The sequence below is a fragment of the Pan paniscus genome, chromosome 8 (genome assembly GCF_029289425.2).
Source record: "Pan paniscus chromosome 8, NHGRI_mPanPan1-v2.0_pri, whole genome shotgun sequence".
In the NCBI taxonomy this organism is placed as follows: Eukaryota; Metazoa; Chordata; class Mammalia; order Primates; family Hominidae; genus Pan; species Pan paniscus.
In genome coordinates this window covers 25,600,326-25,614,479 of record NC_073257.2, presented here as the reverse complement: position 1 = coordinate 25,614,479, position 14,154 = coordinate 25,600,326, and the positions used below count along the sequence as shown (strand labels likewise).

Genomic DNA, 14,154 nt, shown 5'->3' with positions numbered 1-14,154 from the left:
AAGTTCTAAGATGTATTTTATATGGTCCGCTGTGTAGTTTTTGGATCTGAATCAGAACCTGGAGAATTTGAGGAGGGAATTTGTCGTAGACCTGTTCTACATATATCTCAATATCCAGTTAATATTTCTTTCTTCTTTTCTTTTTTTTTTTTTTTTTGAGACAGTCTCACTCTGTCACCCAGGCTGGAGTGCAGTGGCACGATCTTAGCTCACTACAACCTTTGCCTCTCGGGTTCAAGTGATTCTCCTGCCTCACCCTCCTGAGTAGCTACAGGTGCCCGCCACCATACCTGACTAATTTTGGTATTTTTAGTAGGTTTCACTATATTGGCCAGGCTGGTCTCGAACTCCTGACCTCAGGTGATCCTCCTGCCTTGGCCTCCCGAAGTGCTGGGATTACAGGCGTGAGCCACTGCACCCAGCTAATATTCAGTTAATTTTTTAAAAATGCTTTCCTCCTTTCCATCTTGTCTCCTTAATGCTGCTTAACGCCTCATTTGCTTCTTTTGCCTGTGCTTTTGGAGACAGGGCAGGCAGGTGAGCGGCAGCCTGTCTCATTCCATTCCCTCGGTAGCCTCAATTTTTTGCAGTGTGCCATCTACAGCTTAGTTTTCATCTCTAGTTCTCATATTACTTTTCAAGATCAAAAACCTATTTCTCAATGTGATTCATGCTCCTTGGAGACTTGTGCTAATTATAGTTTGATGATATTGACTCTGCTGGATTTGGGGCGATGTCATTTTATGACGTCCCTTTCTTGTGTTTATCAACACTGGTTTGCTCAATTCACGTTTCCTTTTCATTTATTCTAAGAGTTACAGCTCTCCAATAGAATTAGATTCTTTCTATCTTTAGAGCAGCATGTAAATTTTTTTATCCTTCTCAACATTATTTCTAAATTGTTGAGTCTTTTTAATGATAACTAAAACCAACACTACTTTTACAATGACTCAATGGTGAGTCAAAATTCTTGTATCTAAGTTTGCTAACATAAATTTACTGTAGATTAGTCTTTTGCTAGGATTTGACTGGGGCGGCTGTGTACAGTTGTGCAGGCTGTTCACTGCATCCCCAAGGGGATGAATGCAGGCTGAAGCATGCCAAGTCATGCACTTTGGTGTGAAGCTGCGTCTTCCCAAGGAAGTAACTCCTTTCTCAAACGCACACAAAGACTTTTTACCAACTAGTGGAATCCTGGATCTGATCATTTTATACAGATCCTCAGCTTGCAATGCTATCCGTGAAGTCCTTGCCAAAAGGTTCCTAATGTGAACACATCCAAAGTCTGGAGGACCACAATTGCTAGTGCACCAACCTTGTAGATCTCTTACCTTCAGGCTGTAGAAAAGCATTCCAGCCCATTGCAGAGTACACAGGAAAGCGGCGGCTATGGCTTCTCTATGCTCCTAGCTCTCTGCGCCAGTTTCTCCACTGACCTTAGACGATACTTCTTGCCCCAACATAGCTTATCCTTTTATAGTAGGGAGGAAAACTTCTACCCCTTAGGACCTCCTGTTTTTCCCCAGACTTCCATAGCCCTTCTGTACTTCGATCTCACCCGCCCATTTCCAGGGTCCAGACTTCTCTTGTGCTGGTTTTTAGCCTTCTATCTGGTCTTCTGTTATAAGGTGCACTGCTAAGAGGAGTGGACATGGAGAAGGGAGAGGGGCAAAGAGGGTGGGCCAGATATCGTCAGCACTGTTCCTAGCACCATTTTTTTTTTTTTTTTTTGAGGTGGAGTTTCGCTCTTGTTGCCCAGGCTGGAGTGCAATGGCGCAATCTCAGCTCACCGCAACCTCTACCTCCTGGGTTCAAGCAATTCTCCTGCCTCAGCCTCCCGAGTAGCTGGGATTACAGGCATGCACCACCATGCCTGGCTAATTTTGTATTTTTAGTAGAGACTGGGTTTCTCCATGTTGGTCAGGCTGGTCTCGAATTCCCGACCTCAGGTGATCCACCCGCCTTGGCCTTCCAAAGTGCTGGGATTACAGGCGTGAGCCACCATGCCCGGCCTTGTTCCTAGCACCTTTTATGCTCTTCTCTGTATCTTAGGCCTTAGAAGCCTAGGGACTATATTTCTGAAATGCCTTTGCCAACAGGCTTTAGGATACAACTGAGAAGATGTGTCTGTGCCAGGTTTGAAAAGCTGAGGCTGCAACAGGTGTGTGGGCTTCCAACAGATGAATCTGCAGCCCCTTTCATGTTTCCTTAACTGTTATTAGCCCAGGGCTTGTAGGCATCTGGGACTATTGGCAGTGGTTTTCTGCATTTTACTCACCTCTGGGTGGCAGGTGCCACTTCCTGACCCCCTGGACCAACCACAGCTTTGGTGGCAAATTTGAAAACTAGGATTGAATTCCCTGAAACTCATCGTAGAAACCTTTTACAGAGGCCGGGCGTGGGGGCTCATGCCTGTAATCCTAGCACTTTGGGAGGCTGAGGCAGGCGGATCACGAGGTCAGGAGATCGAGACCATCCTGGCTAACACGGTGAAACCCCGTCTCTACTAAAAATACAAAAAATTAGTGGGGCGTGGTGGCATGTGCCTGTAGTCCCAGCTGCTGGGGAGGCTGAGGCAGGAGAACCGGGAGGCGGAGGTTGCGGTGAGCTGAGATTGTGCCACTGCACTTCAGCCTGGGTGACAGAGCAAGACTCCATCTCAAAAAAAAAAAAAAAAAAAAAGAAAGAAACCTTTTGCAGAGAGGATTCAGAGTTTTATTCATAACTCCCAAAATATTCCAAACAATTGCCTTAAATCTTAAATATTGATGAGAATATTTACTCAATGACTTGGAATTGTTATGCTAACTTTGGAAATATCTCAAAAGAATGATTATTCATCTACTTTGCATTTGAAACTTACAAATTTTGGGTTTCACTTCCTTTCATTTATTATTCATATAAGAAGTATTTACCAAGTAAAAGCTACTTGATTATAAATCCCCTAAGGGCCTTGCTCCATGAATTATTCTGTTTCTCATATGTGCCATCTTTCCTGCTTCCCTAGGCCTAAAAACATATGGAAGTTTCTACCAATCTAAAAATAATCACTAAATAACAAGGCCTCTCTTGGTTCATCTTTTCCCTTTATGACCACTTTTTCTAATTAATTATCTTTTCATCCAAATTTCTTCAATATATACTTGGTTTCTTGAATTTCTTTCTTTTTTCTTTTCTTTTTTTTTTAAGAGGGAGTCTCTCTCTGTCACCCAGGCTGGAGTGCAGCTGCACAATCTTGGCTCACTGCAACCCCCAGCTCCCGGATTCAAGTGATTCTCCTGCCTCAGCCTCCCGAGTAGCTGGGATTACAGGCATCTGCCACCACACCTGGCTAATTTTTGTGTTTTTAGTAGAGATGGGTTTTCGCCATGTTGGCCAGGCTTGTCTCAAACTCCTGACCTCAGGTGATCTGCCCGCCTTGGCCTCCCAAAGTGCTGGGATTATAAGTAGGAGCCACTGTGCCTGGCCACATGGTCCCTTGAATTTCTGATGTTTTATGGAATATTTGAAAGTTTTCTGCCTGGAAAGGAGGGAGGATTATGGATCAAAAAGTTTGAGTTAAACAAAATGTTGGAGACTGCTTTCCATGGTCTTCAATATGCTGATATGCATTACAAAGCCCCAGAACGGGAGTGGGGATGGGGGCACGGATTTCAGTGCTTCCTGAATGCTTTGGACTGAAAATCCATCTGCTGTGTCCAAAATCGCTAAGGACCTCCCGTTGTTAAATTCAATGGGCATGTAACAGGGTGTGGAATTGTTGTTAGCAGAAGAAACTGACATGTGAAAGTTGCCAGCCATTTCTATTTCTGGCATGGGGACACTGAGTCATCTTGAAGCTGACTTCTTTGGGAAGAACCACTGGAGTGGCTCCCTTTAGTGACAGAGTCGTAAAGTTTCTGGGGTGCGCACACAACAGCACGCTCACTCAATATTCCCTTGGCTGGGGCTGGGACCTGGGCTTGCTAGGCAGACTCCAGTGCCTTGATCTCAGGTTGCTGGGGTGGTGGTGGCAGTTTGCCTGGAAGCCAGAACACTTTCTGGAAGGAAGGATATTGACACTTCAACTATTCTCTTTGTTGTCAGGATCTTCAGGGGGCCTCAGAAAATAGTTCTCTTCTTCCCTGCCTGGGTTCTGAACAAGTGTGAAACCAGAGAAAGGCAGATGAGAGATTTAAAACTTTTTTGTATGTGACTGACAAAGGCTTGGTTGGAGGGGGTGACTTTTCTGTTGGGGAACGTCACCTGCTAATGGGGTGCTCTAGCATTTTCCAGATGTGTCCACACAAGCCTGGCCCCTGCACCCATACTGTGCTCTCCTTCCTCTCCCTAGACAATCTCACTCCTTCTCATGGCTTTGCTCACCTCCTCCCCACATCTTCAGACCTCTGTAATCCACTGATGGCTGGCAACTTTTTGGGCATCTCAAAATCAGGATCTCACAATGTTACTGGAAAGGAGTCCCGATCTAGACCCCAAGAGACGGTTATTGGATCTCGTGCAAGAAAGAATTCAGGGTGAGTCCGCAGTGCAAAGCAAAAGCAAGTTTATTAAGAAAGTAAAGTGGGGCCGGGCACGGTGGCTCATGCCTGTAATCCCAGCACTTTGGGAGGCCGAGGCGGGCGGATCACCTAAGGTCAGGAGTTCGAGACCAGACTGACCAACATGGGGAAACCCCGTCTCTATTAAAAATATAAAATTAGCCAGGCGTGGTGGTGCATCCCTGTAATCTCAGCTACTTGAGAGGCTGAGGCATGAGAATTGCTTGAACCCGAGAGGCGGAGGAGGTTGTGGTGAGCAGAGATTGTGCCATTGCATTCCAGCCTGGGCAACAAGAGTGAAATGCTGTCTCAAAAAAAAAAAAAAAGAAAGTAGAGTGGTGAAAGATGGCTACTCCATAGACAGGGTAGGGCGTTCCCGAAGGCAGGAGAAGAAACATGTCCACCCTAGGTATAATACTCATTTACATAGGATAAAGAAGATCATGGGGAGATGTGCTCTGCTACAAGGGTTTGTGATAAAGGATTAATTTTCTTAATGACTATATCTTGCAAGAATCGATATTACTATCTTTAAAGCAAAATTAGGAATGCTTCTGTTCTCAAGATATTGGGATATCAGGATGTTATATATAAAATGTTTATTCAGAAACAGAATGCTTGTTCCTTGGTACCATAAGGAAAAAAAATCAGCATTTAGACGAAAAGTTTTCTCAGCAAGGTTATTTTACTTTCTGCAGAAAGGGTGCTCCTCGCAGATGGAAAAATGGCAAGAGCACACCTGAATAAAGGAGGGAAGCAATTTTTATCCCTTACGCAGCTTGTCCCTGCTACTCTGTCCTGTCTCCATTGGCTGGAGCCAGACCTTACAATATAAACTGAACCCGATTGGCTGACAATTTAAAACTTCTCTAAATAGGTAAAAGCAATGGAGAACAAGGGAAAGGAGGAAGTTGGTCACGAAAGGACTTAGAAAAGTAATAACATTCCCAAATAAGGAAGGGGCATAGGCTGCGAGCTGGGACATGCCTGTGAGCACCTCCAGCACAGATATCTTGGTTAAAGTACAAGGACATAGAATGTACTATGTGCCTGTGAGCACGTTTAACAGCTACATAGCATAGGGCTTAACAAAGAGTTATTAGCACAAATCAAGGAAGCTTGAAGGAAGTTAGTCTTTAAAAGAAACTATTATTTCTAACACTTATGATTTATTCTTTAACAAGAAGGGAAACTGTGAAGGGGAAACTTTTTACTTTCTACGGTTCCCTCCTCTTGATTTTATAGTTTTTTCCTCTGCAAACTTTCTTAACAAGTCTTGTTCTAGCTATTTTGCTTGAGTTTTTAAAAGAAAAAGCTTTTCTGGTTGATGAAATGCCAGGGTAAAAGGGATAGCCAATTGAACTAGAGTGCAAGTACTGCTCTAATTGTTTGGCAGAATGTCCAGTAAAGGTCCTCTGCAATACTACCATACATCTGCTTGGTGATGAATAACGGTGGACTGATGGGTCAGCTCTTGGAAGTGCCTGAACTCACTGCTTGTTAAGTCTCCAAGGAACGCCAAATTTTCCCCTTGTCGTTGGAGACATGAGGTAAAATTGGTCTTGAAAGATGGAGGCTGTGTGGGCAGCAAGCCATCCAGGTGCCGAGGCAAGAGACCGAGGGCACAAGCTGTTCCAGTATAATAAAGAAAATACATAGAAGAGGAATAGTTGTACTAGAAATAGAATATAGATATGATTATATATGAACATTATTAATCATTAGTTTGTAGCATTACTCTTTATTCCACTATTATAATAATCTCTGTTCTACAATTATAACCTAGGAAAAACCAGGCCATACAGAGATAGGAGCTGAAGGGGCACAGTGAGAAGTGACCAGAAGACAAGTGTGAGCCCTCTGTCACGCCTGGATAGGGCCACTAGAGGGCTCCTTGGTCTAGCGGTAACACCAGTGCCTGGGAAGGCAACCGTTACTTAGCTGACCTTGGTCTAGCAGTAATGTCAGTGCCTAGGGAAGGCACCCGTTACTTAGCAAACCGGGAAAGGGAGTCTCCCTTTCCCCAGGGGAGTTAGAGAAGACTCTGCTCCACCACCTCTTGTGGAAGGCATGACATCAGACAGGCCTGCCCGCAGCCATCCAGAGGCCTAAACGTCTCCCTGTGATGCTGTGCTTCAGCGGTCACGCTCCTGGTCCACTTTCATGTTCCACCCTGTATACCTGGCTCTGCCTTCTAGATAGCAGTAGCAGAATTAGTGAAAGTACTAAAAGTCTCTGATATGCAGAAATAATGGTGTAAGCTGTGTCCTCTCTCTCTGCCTTGGCTGCCAAACAGGGAAGGGCTCCCTGTCCAGTGGACATGTGACCCACGTGACCTTTCCTATCATTGGAGATGGCTCACACTCCTTACCCTGCCCCCTTGTCTTGTATCCAATAAATAACAGCACAGCCTGGCATTTGGGGTCACTATCAGTCTCAGCATCTTGGTGGTAGTGGTCCCCTGGGCCCAGCTGTCTTTTCTTCTATCACTTTGTCTTGTGTCTTTATTTCTATGATCTCTTGTCTCTGCACACAGGGTGAAAGACCCACAGACCCTGTAGGGCTGGTCCCTACAAGGCTGGATGGCCCTCGGGGGCTGACCCGCAGGGTACTGCATTTTAGGAAATAGCAGAGAGATTTTGGCACAGTTCACTGTCACAGGCTGTAGGATTTTGAAAAAGAGCTACCATGCAGTCCATGTCTTGTCGATTAGAGGATTATCTGAGTGGAAAGGGGACAACCTGGACCTCTGGCCTACCACGCACACAAGCGTAACGATTGCATTTATTTAGAGTGCAGGTGGAATATTTAATCCATTTTAGCCAGGCATTTACATCCTGATACCTTGTCTCAATTGTTCTTGTTTGCCTTAGGTTTTTTACTTTTACTATAGAGACTTTGGTCTTGTCATTGTGTCTGGGAGGAGTGATAACTAAACAGGCATTAAAAGTAATAACTTGAGGTGAGTTAGATTTAGTTACCTTAATGAGATGGAGAGTAGTTAAAGGGAAGAAAATAAAAAGAAAAGATAGATTAAGTTTTCGTAGCTTTAACTTGGTAGGGCTTGACCCTGGAACAATGGCCCATGACTCTGATGGTGATGATGCTTTCTTGACGCAGGTATGATGTGTCCATCCTTTTCTGCTGTGTGAACGGCAGTCTCAGTGGTTAGCAGCACAAGGTAGGGTCCTTCCCAGGCTGGCTCAAGTTTTTCTTCTTTCTGACCTTTGATGAGGATGTGGTTTCCAGGCTGGTGCTGGTGTACTGGAGATTCTAGGGGTGGCACCTGTGCTAAAAGACTTAGTTCTGAGGGAAGGGAAAGTGGAAGATAAACCAAGTATATAATTTCTGAGAAACTGAGCTTTTGTTTTAAATGTGGGGACATCAGCAGTGGAATGTAAGTAAGGCAACCTATAGGTATTTTTTTTTTGACTTTATAGTTCCTAGTGTCTTCTTGCTGAGAAATTTCCTTTTTTAAAAATGTTTACTTATGTTGTTTCTGAGGGACCCTTTGGGGCTTCTTATTTTGTTAGGACTTTGCATATCTTGGGGCTTAAGCCCCATGGTGATGCCTCCTGCCCCATCCCTACTTAGTGTTGCCTAGGGGACCTGGTGGCCCTGCCCCTCTCTCAAGGTCTTGGCCTCTCTGTGGCCCTCATCGCCCCTGTGCGTTGCGGCCTTGGGGATGAGGGGCCTTGTGACTCACCTGGCCACCCCTAGACTTTGCTCCTGCCCAAGCCCCCACTGTCTGGCCTCTGGCCTTGGGTTGGGCTGTGCTGTCTAACGACCGCCTGGCCCTCTCCCTGACACAGGAAGTGTCTGTCCGTGGCTAGGTCCCCCTGCTGGCTTGTACCCTGGCCTGTCTAGGAGCCGCTGGAGGTGGAAACTTGTTGGTATTAACTCTGTGCTGGAGGGCCCCTAATGGGTTCTTTGATGCAGCTGGAATAAGATTTTCTTTATAAGGGGTTGGATAATATTTCCCTTTGGCTTAGCAATATTTATTTTTCTTTTGAATTTTCTTTAGCACCTTTTTTTAACCTTTTAATGTAGGTAAAAATCGATATTCTTATGCCTCCTTATAATCCTTTTACTAAAAGTATATTTTATTTTCCTTATATACCTTGCACATAAACTGTTCCTTTAATAGTTTGACATTCAGGAGGCCTAATTACTTTTAAATTATACAATATTTCTTGCATAAATTCTCTTTTATAACTTTTTTTATGGCTTTCACAGACAATCTTTGACATGCTTTAACTTTGTGACTTCCTTTTACACTATTTCTCTTCCTAGTCTTACCTTCTGTGTCTTTCTCTGATCTTTGTCTCTTTCAGTCTCTCTGTCACTTATTCTCTCCCTCTATCTCTCTTTCATTTGCTCGGTCTCGCTCTCTCTCTCTCTCTTTGCCATCCCCTGTTTCCTCTCTCCCTTACACTCAGTCTCTTGGGCTGGGTGGGATCTGCGCGGCTGCAGTCTGGGCCCAGGGCTGCCATCGGCCCAGAGGCTTGGCAGATGCCAGGTTCAAGTTGTTTGAGTCGTTAACCCTGGGCCAGAGGGCCCCCCCTTGTCTTTCCTCCTTATCTTTACATCCACAGCCCTTATAGCACTTTCTTTGACCTTCTTCTTTAAAGTACCGACCTTGCCTTCTTTCTCTTTGCATTCTTGAGTTCCCTTTCTTTTTTTTTTTCTTTTTTTAACCTCGTCTAGAGAACTTTGGAACTTTGCCGAAAGATTTTTGCTTTCTGTCTCTGCCTTTTTCTCTCTCTGCTGGTCTTCCCTGCCTCTGCCAGCCACCCACGCTGCTGCTCTCTCTTCTCCTCCCCCTTTTCCTAGGGAGTGGCAGTGGGAGTGGAGCTTAGCCTCTTTCTTCCCCTGAGAAGAGGGGAAAGGGAAGTTTTGAATATCCTTTTTACTACTCGAGGTTTGTGTGATGTTTAATCTTCCCCTAATGGGGATTTTTCACCTCTTTTTAACCTCTAAGACATCCTGTCTAAGGAATACTTCACTGCCACCCCCATCCTCCCCCCAACCCCGCGGCTTTTCTTTTCTCAGTCCTGACCTAAGGAATGCTTTACCGCTCCTGCTGTTTCTCTTACCTTGGTATGTGTCCCAACCAAGGAATGCTTTATGGCCCCGCTTTAGTCCTGACTAAGGAATGCTTTACTGGCTCCTCCAGTGTTTCCTTCCTTGGCTCATGCATGAGGTCACCCGGTCCACGTGGTATGTGAGGATCCTTTACTCCAGGTCGCGGCCAGTTTCTTTCTGCGTTGCTGAGAGTCCGGGTTTATTCGTCACACCAGGTGGGTCTCGATTCCTTACCCCTAAGGCCACCACAACGCGCGCCTCCTCATGAGAGAGGACTAGAGGCCACCCCCGGAGGGGAATGTATCCCTGTATGTGCCACCATTTTGTTATATGTAAAATGTTTATTCAAAAACAGAATGCTTGTTCCTTGGTACCATAAGGAAAAATCAGCATTTAGACAAAAAGTTTTCTCAGCAAGGTAATTTTACTTTCTGCAGAAAGGGTGCTCCTCACAGATGGAATAATGGTGACAACACACCTGAATAAAGAAGGGAAGCAATTTTTTTAAAATTATTATTATACTTTAAGTTCTAGGGTACATGTGCACAATGTGCAGATTAGTTATATATGTATACATGTGCCATGTTGGTGTGCTGCACCCATTAACTTGTCATTTACATTAGGTATTTCTCCTAATGCTATCCCTCCCCACCTCCCCCCACCCCACGACAGGCCCCGGTGTGTGATGTTCCCCACCCTATGTCCAAGTGTTCTCATTGTTCAGTTCCCACCTATGAGTGAGAACATGTGGTGTTCAGTTTTCTGTCCTTGCGATAGTTTGCTCAGAATGATGGTTTCCAGCTTCATCCATGTCCCTACAAAGGACATGAACTCATCCGTTTTTATGGCTGCATAGTATTCCAGGGTGTATGTGTGCCACATTTTCTTAATCCAGTCTATCATTGATGGACATTTGAGTTGGTTCCAAGTCTTTGTTATTGTGAATAGTGCCGCAATAAACATATGTGTGCATGTGTCTTTATAGTAGTATAATTTACAATCCTTTGGGTATGTACCCAGTAATGGGATTGCTTGGTTAAATGGTATTTCTAGTTCTAGATCCTTGAGGAATTGCCACACTGTCTTCCACAATGGTTGAACTAGTTTACAGTCCCACCAACAGTATAAAAATTTTCCTATTTCTCCACATCCTCTCCAACACCTGTTGTTTCCTGACTTTTTAATGATTGCCATTCTAACTGGTGTGAGATGGTATCTCATTGTGGTTTTGATTTGCATTTATCTGATGGCCAGTGATGATGAGCATTTTTTCATGTGTCTGTTGGCTGCATAAATGTCTTCTTTTGAGAAGTGTCTGTTTATATCCTTTGCCCACTTTTTGATGGGGCTGTTTGCTTTTTTCTTATAAATTTGTTTAAGTTCTTTGTAGATTCTGGATATTAGCCCTTTGTCAGATGGGTAGATTGTAAAAATTTTCTTCCGTTCTGTAGGTTGCCTGTTCACTCTCATGGTAATTTCTTTTGCTGTGCAGAAGCTCTTTAGTTTACTTAGATCCCATTTGTCAATTTTGGGTTTTGTTGCCATTGCTTTTGGTGTTTTAGACATGAAGTCCTTGCCCATGCCTATGTCCTGAATGGTATTGCCTAGGTTTTCTTCTAGGGTTTTTATGGTTTTAGGTCTAACATTTAAGTCTTTAATCCATTTTGAATTTATTTTTGTACAAGGTGTAAGGAAGGGATCCAGTTTTCAGCTTTCTACATACGGCTAGCCAGTTTTCCCAGCATCATTTATTAAATAGGGAATCCTTTCCCCATTGCTTGTTTTTGTCAGGTTTGTCAAAGATCAGATGATTGTAGATGTGTGGTATCATTTCTGAGGACTCTGTTGTGTTCCATTGGTCTATATCTCTGTTTTGGTACCAGTACCATGCTGTTTTGGTTACTGTAGCCTTGTAGTATAGTTTGAAGTCAGGTAGCGTGATGCCTCCAGCTTTGTTCTTTTGGCTTAGGATTGTCTTGGTAATGCGGCTCTTTTTTGGTTCCATATGAACTTTAAAGTAGTTTTTTCCAATTCTGTGAAGAAAGTCATTGGTAGCTTGATGGGGATGGCATTGAATCTATAAATTACCTTGGGCAGTATGGCCATTTTCACAATATTGATTCTTCCTATCCATGAGCATGGAATGTTCTTCCGTTTGTTTGTGTCCTCTTTTATTTCATTGAGCAGTGGTTTGTAGTTCTCCTTGAAGAGGTCCTTCACATCCCTTGTAAGTTGGATTCCTAGGTATTTTATTCTCTTTGAAGCAATTGTGAATGGGAGTTGACTCATGATTTGGCTCTCTGTTTGTCTGTTATTGGTGTTTAGGAATGCTTGTGATTTTTGCACTTGATTTTGTATCCTGAGACTTTGCTGAAGTTGCTTATCAGCTTAAGGAGATTTTGGGCTGAGACGATGGGGTTTTCTAAATATACAATTATGTCATCTGCAAACAGGGACAATTTGATTTCCTCTTTTCCTAATTGAATACCCTTTATTTCTTTCTCCTGCCTGATTGCCCTGGCAAGAACTTCCAACACTATGTTGAGTAGGAGTGGTGAGAGAGGGCATCCCTCTCTTGTGCCAGTTTTCAAAGGGAATGGGAAGCAATTTTTATCCCTTACGCAGCTTGTCCCTGCTACTCTGTCCTGTCTCCATTGGCTGGAGCCAGACCTTACAATATAAACTGAACCCGATTGGCTGACAATTTAAAACTTCTCTAAATAGGTAAAAGCAATGGAGAACAAGGGAAAGGAGGAAGTTGGTCACGAAAGGACTTAGAAAAGTAATAACATTCCCAAATAAGGAAGGGGCATAGGCTGCGAGCTGGGACATGCCTGTGAGCACCTCCCGCACAGATATCTTGGTTAAAGTACAAGGACATAGAATGTACTATGTGCCTGTGAGCATGTTTAACAGCTACATAGCATAGGGCTTAACAAAGAGTTATTAGCACAAAGCAAGGAAGCTTGAAGGAAGTTAGTCTTTAAAAGGAACTATTACTTCTAACACTTATGATTTATTCTTTAACAAGGGAAACTTTGAGGAAGAAACTTTTTGCTTTCTCCACAGGACACTCCTACGTCTGGGTCTGTTTAGTAAAGGTTATCAATCTGTTTCCTTAGCCACAAACATCCAGAGGCTAGGAATATCTCACTTTCGGGGAGGGCAGCCCAGCAAGTCCCAGCCTCATTTTTCCTAGTCCTCACCCAAGATGGAGTTGCTCTGGTTTGAATGCCTCTGACAACAATCCTAAATGTATTACTGTTGGCTGAATTGCTTTATCCTCTCTATTTTTCGTTTTAATTCCAGCCATCAACATTTGCCCATTTGCTAAGTTAGAAATTTGGAGGCAGCTTTGACTCTTCTGCCCATACTGAGTTAGCCATCGAGACCTGCCTCCTTTGCTTCCCTATTTCCCTGATACCTGCTTCCCTATTATTTTAGGCTTTTTTGTTTGTTTGTTTGTTTGTTTTAAGATAGGGTCTTGGTCTGTCACCCAGGCTGGAGTGCACTGGCACAATCTTGGCTCATTGCAACCTCTGCCTCCCAGGTTCAAGCAATTCTCCTGCCTCAGCCTTCTGGATATCTGGGATTACAGGCACACGCCACGATGCCTGGCTATTTTTATTTTATTTTATTTTATTTTATTTTATTTTATTTTTTTAGTAGAGACAGAGTTTCGCCATGTTGGCCAGGCTGGTCTCGAACTCCTGACCTCAAGTGATCCGCTCACCTTGGCCACTGCAAGTGCTGGGATTACAGGCGTGGAGCCACCATGCCCGTGCGCCTACCCACATCGATACATAAAATTAACCATTGCACTGAGTAAATCGGTTAATCATCAATTTTTGAAAAGTATATTGAGCATTGAAGGCTCATCCAATTCTAGGCCAGGTTCCATGGAGAATCTATACTGCAAAGTCTTTATTCCTTCCTGTCTCCCCTCCCCACAAGGGTTTTTTCCTGGTTTATTTATTTATTTATTAGTGTTTCCTCCCTTATTTTTAGCAGATTCAATACTTTAGCGGTGGGAAGAGGTTCATCCTTAGGAGCTTCTAAACCATTACCCACCTACCCAGGCTGGGATGTCTAGAAAAAAAAACAAAAAACAAAAAAACAAACCTATCTGATGAAAATAGGAATATCTGTGTGTCATCTTCCCCAACTCAGATATCAATCACTTATTATTTCATTTAAAAGCCAAAGAAACAAAAAAACCCACCGATTTTGGAGCTCCTACATGTGCCAGTCACTATGCAGGAAGCCGGGGATACAGTGACATGCAAAACAAAAAATTGTTTATTGCTTGTTAAACAAAGCAAAGGCACTTTATGCACCAGCAGAGGAAATAGGAAAACCATAGTGGAAAAGACTCCCTAGCTTCTGAGATATTGATAAGAAGTTGGAGAGATGATTTGTTATAAAGGGATATAAAGTCTCGTTTCAGTGGGAAACCTTTGGTTCATCAGGGAGCCAGGTTTGCAGTGGGCACCTATGCGTCAGTTCTGATGTTCCCCGCCTACGATTG

At 43.7% G+C, this 14,154-nt stretch overlaps 1 protein-coding gene across 11 annotated transcripts in view; it reads left to right on the top strand.

Annotated features, from left to right (window-relative positions):
* Window positions 1–14,154, top strand: part of CCDC3 (coiled-coil domain containing 3) — a 260,010-nt gene that overhangs the window by 10,409 nt on the left and 235,447 nt on the right. The gene's annotated exons all lie outside the window — the stretch shown is intronic.